The following is a 7,447-nucleotide window of genomic DNA, read 5'->3' as shown; positions in this document are numbered from 1 at the left end:
ATAAGGTTCTTATAGAGTTTGTTGTTGTTGCTGTTTGTTTTCTTGCTTTTGATTTTTGGGTTGATTCATGTGTGTTTTCAGGTTTATTTTTCCTGCATTCTTGTGAAGGGTGCTTTTGTTCCTTTTTTTCCCCTTTCTTCTGTGTTTAATACCTTCTTAAGTGTTTCTTGTAGAGTCGGTTTGGAGACAGTGTAAGCTCTTAGGGATGAATGTCTGGGAAGGATTTTAATTCTCCATCACAGATGAAACTTAGCTTAGCTGGGTAGGTAATTCTTGGTTGATATATTTTATCTTTAAGAAATTTTAAGACTGGGCTCCAAACTCTCTGCCTGAAGTGTTTCTGTGGATAAGTCTGCTGTTATTCTAATTGATCGTCCCTTGTGGGTAGTCTGACCTTTTTCTTGTGCTGCCTTTAGGATTTCCTCTTTTATACCTACTTTGTGTAGATGAATTACTATGTGTCAAGGAGTTGGTCTACTCATTTGTCATCTTGCAGGGGTTCTCTGAATCTCGTGTTTGAATGGTCACATCATTGATGAGATGAGGGAAGTTTGCTTGGATAATTTCATGGAATGTTTGTCCTAGGGTGGTCTTCTGTCTCTCTTTCTGCCTCAGTAAGTCCAATTATTCTTAGGTCCGGCCTCTTGAAATAATTGCTCATTTCTTGAAGGTTTTGTTCTATTTTTTAAAGCTTCTTTTCTATGTTTTTGACAGTTTAGGTTAGTTCCATATTTTGGTCCTCAAGCTCTGAGATCCTTTCTTCTACTAGGTTAAATCTGCTTTCCATGCTTATCAAATTGTTATTTATTTCATTCACTATATTCTTTATTGCAGTTATCTCAGCTATCAACGCCTTCATTTTTTCCTTTTGTCTCTTCTAAATTCTATTTATTCTCTCTATCAATGTCTTGATATCTGGGTTTGTGGTTTGAGACCAGTCATTTTGGGATTCTTCATTGTTTGTGTTCCGAAGTCTGTATTCTCAGTGGCTGACCTACCAGGGATCTGTGTGAAACTCATATTCTTCTTTTGGTTTCTCTTCATTCGTGTAGATTTTCCTCCCTCCTTCTTCCCCCCTCTTCTTTAATACTGTTGTTCAGGGATGGGGGTAGCTTTTATTTCTGTTTGCACAATCTCCTATCCTTCCTTATGTGAATCCATTAGCTTTGTTCAGTTCTGATGCTAAACTGTGGTGAAGGCTGTACTTTTTGCAGTTTTGAGATTTAATTGAGGGAAGAGCTGTGATTCAGAAACTGTCTGCAGATCCCAATATCCATTGAAAGGTGTATGGGCCTCCTGGAACCCGCTTCCCACTGCCTTACAATCTGCTGTCCATGCAGTGGTGATATAGGTTTGCCCTGAAAGCAAAATGAGGTAAGAAAAAGGAAGAGAATGAAAAAGGAAGGAGGGGGACTAGAGGAAGGTATACAGAAGAATAAGAGGGAAAAAAGCAGATTTACCAACTAAAAGATGAAAAGAGACACAAGCAAAAAAAGAAAAGATAAAAAACTAAAACATATATACTATCATACAAATACAGAAACTGACAAAAGCCCCTTTACTGATGTACTCTCTCTCAAAAATACAGTGCACAAACAAAAAGTCTAAAAAAAGTGATAAAATAACAGAAACAAAGTAAGTATAAAAGCCTAATCAAAACCAGAAAGAGAATTAAAAAAACTAAAACAAACAGATAAACAAACAAAAACCTCACTCTGGGTCATTCCTGTTAGTCCAAATTTCTTTCAGCTCTGCTCTCTAATGCCTCCCTCTGCTCTCAGTGCAGGCTGACAGGGATGCTCTTAGCATGTCAGATGCCCTAGGCCTATTGTGGGGGGAGGGTGGGTCAGATCTGGACTCGCTGACTGTCAAGTCTTCCACTCAGATCTTATGTGTCTGTGTCTCCTCCAGCATGGGGGAGGGCATTCTAGATTACCTCTAGGTCCCAAGTTGCAGGCTGTGTGTGGAACTAGATATGGCAATGCAGGTCTCAGCCTCGGTCCAGGATAGAGAAAACGACTCTGGTTGGCCTTTCTTCACCAGTGGTGGGTTCCTCTCTAGTTCTCCCTGATCTTCTCTCTCCACAATCCAGGACTCCAGCCACTTTGCTGACACAGGTGATGCTGTGGACTGGGGGCCAGGTGATGAGAATCAGCTGTATTTGGCAAGCTTTTCTCAGGAGAGTCCTGAGAGCAGCAGATGATCCTGCAAGCTGGTGGTTTTAATCTCAGGGTGGTGGGGGGTTGCAGTCACCTCTGGGGGAGAGTTCTGGATGCAGGAACACAAGGGTCCCCTCAGATGAACCTTCACTCACCCACTGACACCCACCCACTCACACAGAAAGTCTTTATAGACACTCACTTTTGCAGAGACTCTCACCATCTGACCTGTCTCATGGCCATCTTGCCAGAAATCCTCCACCAATGAAAGGGATTTTTAAAAAGACATGTAGAAAAATAAGGTGGAAGATGGCGGCCACGTTAGTTGGACTATGTGAGTCCCTGTGTGAGTGAGTGAGTGTATGGAAAATTTTGTGCACATGCTGGTGAGAAAGTGGGCATGCGAGTGGCTGACTGAGTGAGGGCTAGCAAGCTAGCAGTCAGGGCTCTCCTGGTGCAGCGGGTGGTGCCACAGCTGCTGGACTTGGACCTAGCAATTCCTGGGATGCAGATGCCAAGCTCCATTTTCTTTCTTTCTTTTTTTAAATCAACAAAACCCTTCCTGGGAAGAAAATATTGGGAGAGACTGTCTAAGTGGGGGCTTGAGAGCAAGTGGTCAGGCCCCTGGTGCAATAGCTGGTACTGCAACTTGGTCCCTGGCTCTTCTGTGGTCACAGAAGCCAAGTGCCATTTTTTTTTAAATGGACAGAAGTTTTCCTGTGAAAAGTGGTGGGGAGAGACTGTCTCCCCAGGCTTTCCCTCAGCTTTGGCAGGAGAGACTGCTGGCTCCAGGCTTGACCTCACCACTTCAGCACCTGGCAGGGCACTGGCAGCAGGGGCTGCAGAGGGAGTTCAGAGGCAAAGTCCCATGGAGGAAGCCAGGAGAGGCACCCCACCACCATCTTGAAGGTGGGGCAGGAAAGTGCTCTGACTTGCTTACCACTGAGCAACAGACTCAATCTCTGTGACTGGTGGATCAACTACTCAGGGATTGGTCGTGACCCTGAGGGAAATATTGAAAGCACAAACTTCAGAGGGAACTGATAAGTGCTGAGTTCCAGGCGCCCCATCCCCTGCTGTGATCCAGCTGTAGGACAAAGAGTGTGGCCAGAAAAGGATAAAAAAGACCCCAAAGAGATCAGTGGTGAGTCTGGAACTGACCCAAACCCCTTCCTCCCCAGCAATCTTCTGAATGTCAGACCCACACTGCTGGGCCACAACTGAGAGGGACAAACCCAGGTGGAGTTTGGACGTCAGTTGCAATAGGCGAGCTCCATTCCAGGATAGACCTGGCTGGGGCACCCCCTGCGAATGCATAGCTGGGGAAGAGACAACCCTGCACCTCCCCACCAGAGGAGATCTCCCTGACCATACGAGAGTGGGAGGGGAGGACTGTAACCCCACCCACCTCCACTGCCCCTCCTTCTTCCCTGCTCCAGACACTGAGGAGAGAGTAAAAGAGGCAGAACTACAGGAAAGACCTGATTAGAGGAACAATGACAGAATCTGCCACAAGAGGACAAGTTCTTTTATTTTTAATTTATTTTTAATTTTTTAAAATTCTTTGACTGTTAGTTCATCTGTTTTAAAAATATTTTTCTTTGTGCATGAATGTGTATGTGAGGGTTTGATCTGCATCCCCTGCAAAATTTTTTTTCAGTTTTTTTTTTACTTTTATTTGTTGTTTTCTGTTTATGTGTATCTGTGAATGATTGAGCACGTCTTTCAATTTAGTTGTTGTTAGTAGTTTGTTTTTGCTCCTTTGTTTTTCTGGGTTTTTTATTTTTATAATTTGAGGTGTGTGTTGATATATGAATGAGGGGCTGATAAGATTTCTTTTTGTTTTCAGGTCTTTCTCTTCTTCTTCTCTATTCACTTTATGCTAGGCATGTGTGTGTGTGTTTAGTTTTTTTTGTTGTTTGTTTTGTTACATTTTGTTGTAATTCCAGTTTGATTTTGGATGTGTGTGTATGTCTGTGACTGTGTGTGTTCAATTGTCTTTTCCATTGGTTTCTGCTTTGCACTTTCATATAGAGTGTTGGTGGAGAGTGGGTCTCAGAAAACACATACCACCATCAGTGAACATAGTAATTTGCAAGTAATTTCTGAATCCTAGTGCTCCATCCCTACTTTAGTCATATTTTGAAAACTACAGGAGACAACAAAGCTTCCTATCCACCATTCTATTTCAAAATAATACAAATCCAGAACCTAGATCAGGGAAGAAGAGAGGGCTGAGTCAACATCAGAAGGGAAAGTCTCTCCCAGTGACACTGAATAACAGTACTAAAGAGAGAGAAAAAAAAGAGATATGTCACAAATGAGGAAAAACCAAAGGAAGACCATGGGACATTTCAAGTGCACCAAAGACAAAACTCATGAAAAGTCAGACCTTGGTTCCCAAACAATGGAAGTCACCAGCAACTGTCCTCAGAATATGACAAGGATTAGGGAATGGATTGAAAGAGTAAATGAGACTCAAGTAGGACAAGATGAAACACTGAAAGAACTTGTAACAGAGATTTTGATAATAAAAAAATTTCATCCAGGAAATAAATAACAAGATGACAAGTATGGAAAGAAGAATTAATCTAGCTGAAGAAAGAATCTCAGAACTTGAAGACCAGAACATGGAATTAACCCTATCTGTAAAAAAACATAGAAAGAAGATTTAAAGAAAGAACAAAGCCCACAAGAGATGGGCAATTATATCAAGAGGCCATACCTACACATGACTGGTATCCTGGAAGAAGAAAGGGAAATGGAGAACAACTTGGAGCAAGTATTCCAGGAGGCAATCCAAAAAAACCTTCCCCATCTCACCAGAAATGTGAGCAGCCAAGCACAAGAGATACAGAGAACCCCCCACAAGAAATCAAAAGAGATTTCTTTTGATTGACTCGCCCCTACCTTGGTAGCCCCAATGTCTTTGGAACAAACTATTAAACTAATCGAGCCTAGGGTGGAAATATCAGTAGCCGGCGGGGTTATATTATGTGTTATTAATACAGGGGCTACATGCTTAGCTCTACTTAAATTTTCGGATCCACTCCTTCCTTCACCCCTTTTGGTTGTGGGGTTATAGGGCATTATATCCAGGCCCCTCACCACACCATTACTTCCATGTGTTCTGGGAAATAAAATATTTCACACTCTCTCCTTATTATGTCAATGTGTCTAGCTCCATTATTAAAAGGGGACATTATGACAAAAATTAAAACTTGTATTATTCTTTACCCTGAGCCATCTCCACTGTGCTTTTTGGGTGCCTTTTGTATAGCTTTAAATTTCCCTAATAGTTTCATGTTGGATCCTATCTAAGCCCTTCCACTGCATATAAACTTATTGCTTTGGTTAAAACTCTAAGGTTAGGAAAAATGTAAAGAAAGTTGTTGGTGTAAGGTATGTTTTTAGTAAGAAAGGATAAAGAAAAGATAAATAATTGTATAGGAAAGAATATTGTATGGTACATTTTTGTTCTATAATAGAATGGCTGGTTAAAGAAAGTATAGAACAAAAATAGAAGGTTTAAACATGTCAAAAAATGGTATGAGCATGTCAAAAAATGGTATAAGTATGTTGAACATGGTAGGTGAAAGTTTGTGAAAAGAAGTAAAAGAAATTCTATAAACACTCGAGGCTACAAAAAAGGTTTAATTAGCCCTCCCCCCACTGTCTTTGTTACAAAGGAGCAAGGTTTTTTTCTTTTCAAAATCATTGGACTATCATTTTGACTAAATAAGTAACTTTTACAATAACTACTGTGATTTTGTGTTATAACATGCTTTTAAAAACTTTGGTACTTAAAATCTTCAAGTTCTTAATTCAGTCTCTAGGGTGAGATAAGCAGCAAGCTCCAAAAACCACACCTACACCACTCCCTTCTAAATTGCCTAAAGGCCAGGTAAATTAATTTCACTAACAACATTGCCAAATTGCTAACAAACTTTAAAATCTCCTTCCAGGCACAAGGATTATTATCCAACATAGGATGAGTGACAAAATAACCTGGACTTCACTCTTTAGCACATCAATTGTTATAAAAGCATATCAGTACTAAACTTTTCTTTTAGATATGCTCTCTTCCAGGTTTTCTGTCTATTTCCACAGCCTGCTCCAGGACAGCTGGTTACTACAGTCCTTGTGCTCAGTAGAAGACTGGCCAGAACAAGTTGCTGTTCTACACTTACAAGGAACCTTCATGGAACTATCACCTGTGGAAATCTATTCCTTCAGCACCTACCATTGGGCCCTGCTCTGGCTGGTTCTCTGCCATTCCACCACCTTGCCCCCACAACATCCCCGACCAGCAGGAAGTAGCCAGAAAGAGTAACGACGCCCCTCCCCATAAAAAATAGAAAAGGTGGGAACGAAGGGTGCAGAAAGCGACCAGAGGGGTGGCTCCCAAAATGGTGCCGACATACCAGACAACAAAGGCCCTCAGTCCTGGCTTCTGCGAGCACAATTCCCCACGCGCACGTAAATTTCAAACCTTCCCGCTTGCAAATTTCAAACCTGCAAGCCTCCAATCCATAGCCAGCTTTGTTATGCGTCCAATAGGACCATAACACGGCATTGGCCCCACCCTACTCCCATGCAGCTCCTCCAATAGGACCATAGCACAGCCCCTTCTGGCCTCTGTCAGGCTGATAAATACAGCCCTCTTCCCGAAGCTCTCTCTTGGTCTCTCTTTCTCTCTCTCTCTGTCACTCTCTCCCTCTCTGCAGTTTTCTCCCTGCCTCTCTTCCACTTCCTCTCTCTCTCTCTTACTCTCTCTCTTTTTCTTTTTTCCCATTACAGGTCCTATCTGTAACAGCCCCTTTTAATAAATCTCTTGGTTCTGTCCGGGTGTGGAGTCATTACTGGCGCCGAACGTCTTTCAAGCAATACCATATATTTAAAAATATGGTTCCTCTGAACTTTATTCCACACATTTACTGTCTGCAAATGTACACCTTGCCCTCTCCCTATTTAGACAAAACATTCTTAGTGCTCTAATCAATGTCCACTGATTTATGAGTTTTTTGCAAAAAAAAATTTTAGAGCCCTTATGAACCACAGACCCTTTTCCCTCTGTTCCTTCCAAAGCTTTGTTTTCAGTTAGCATTGGTTAATTTCTTATGTATATTATTTCATTAAGGTTCAACGGAATAGTAGGGTCCTCTTCAGGTGTCCAGACTCTCCCTGTATAGCTCTCATCTTGATGCTGCTTCACAAATCCTAGGCTCCTTAGATTTCTTTTTTTTTTATAATCAATATTTTTTATTATGATGTTGTGGGGTACAGTT

Source organism: Carlito syrichta, unplaced genomic scaffold, assembly GCF_000164805.1.
Source record: "Carlito syrichta isolate Samal-C Ts95f unplaced genomic scaffold, Tarsius_syrichta-2.0.1 Scaffold313533, whole genome shotgun sequence".
Lineage (NCBI taxonomy): Eukaryota > Metazoa > Chordata > Mammalia > Primates > Tarsiidae > Carlito > Carlito syrichta.
The sequence above is the reverse complement of the archived record's forward strand: the minus strand, read 5'-3'. Positions refer to the sequence as shown.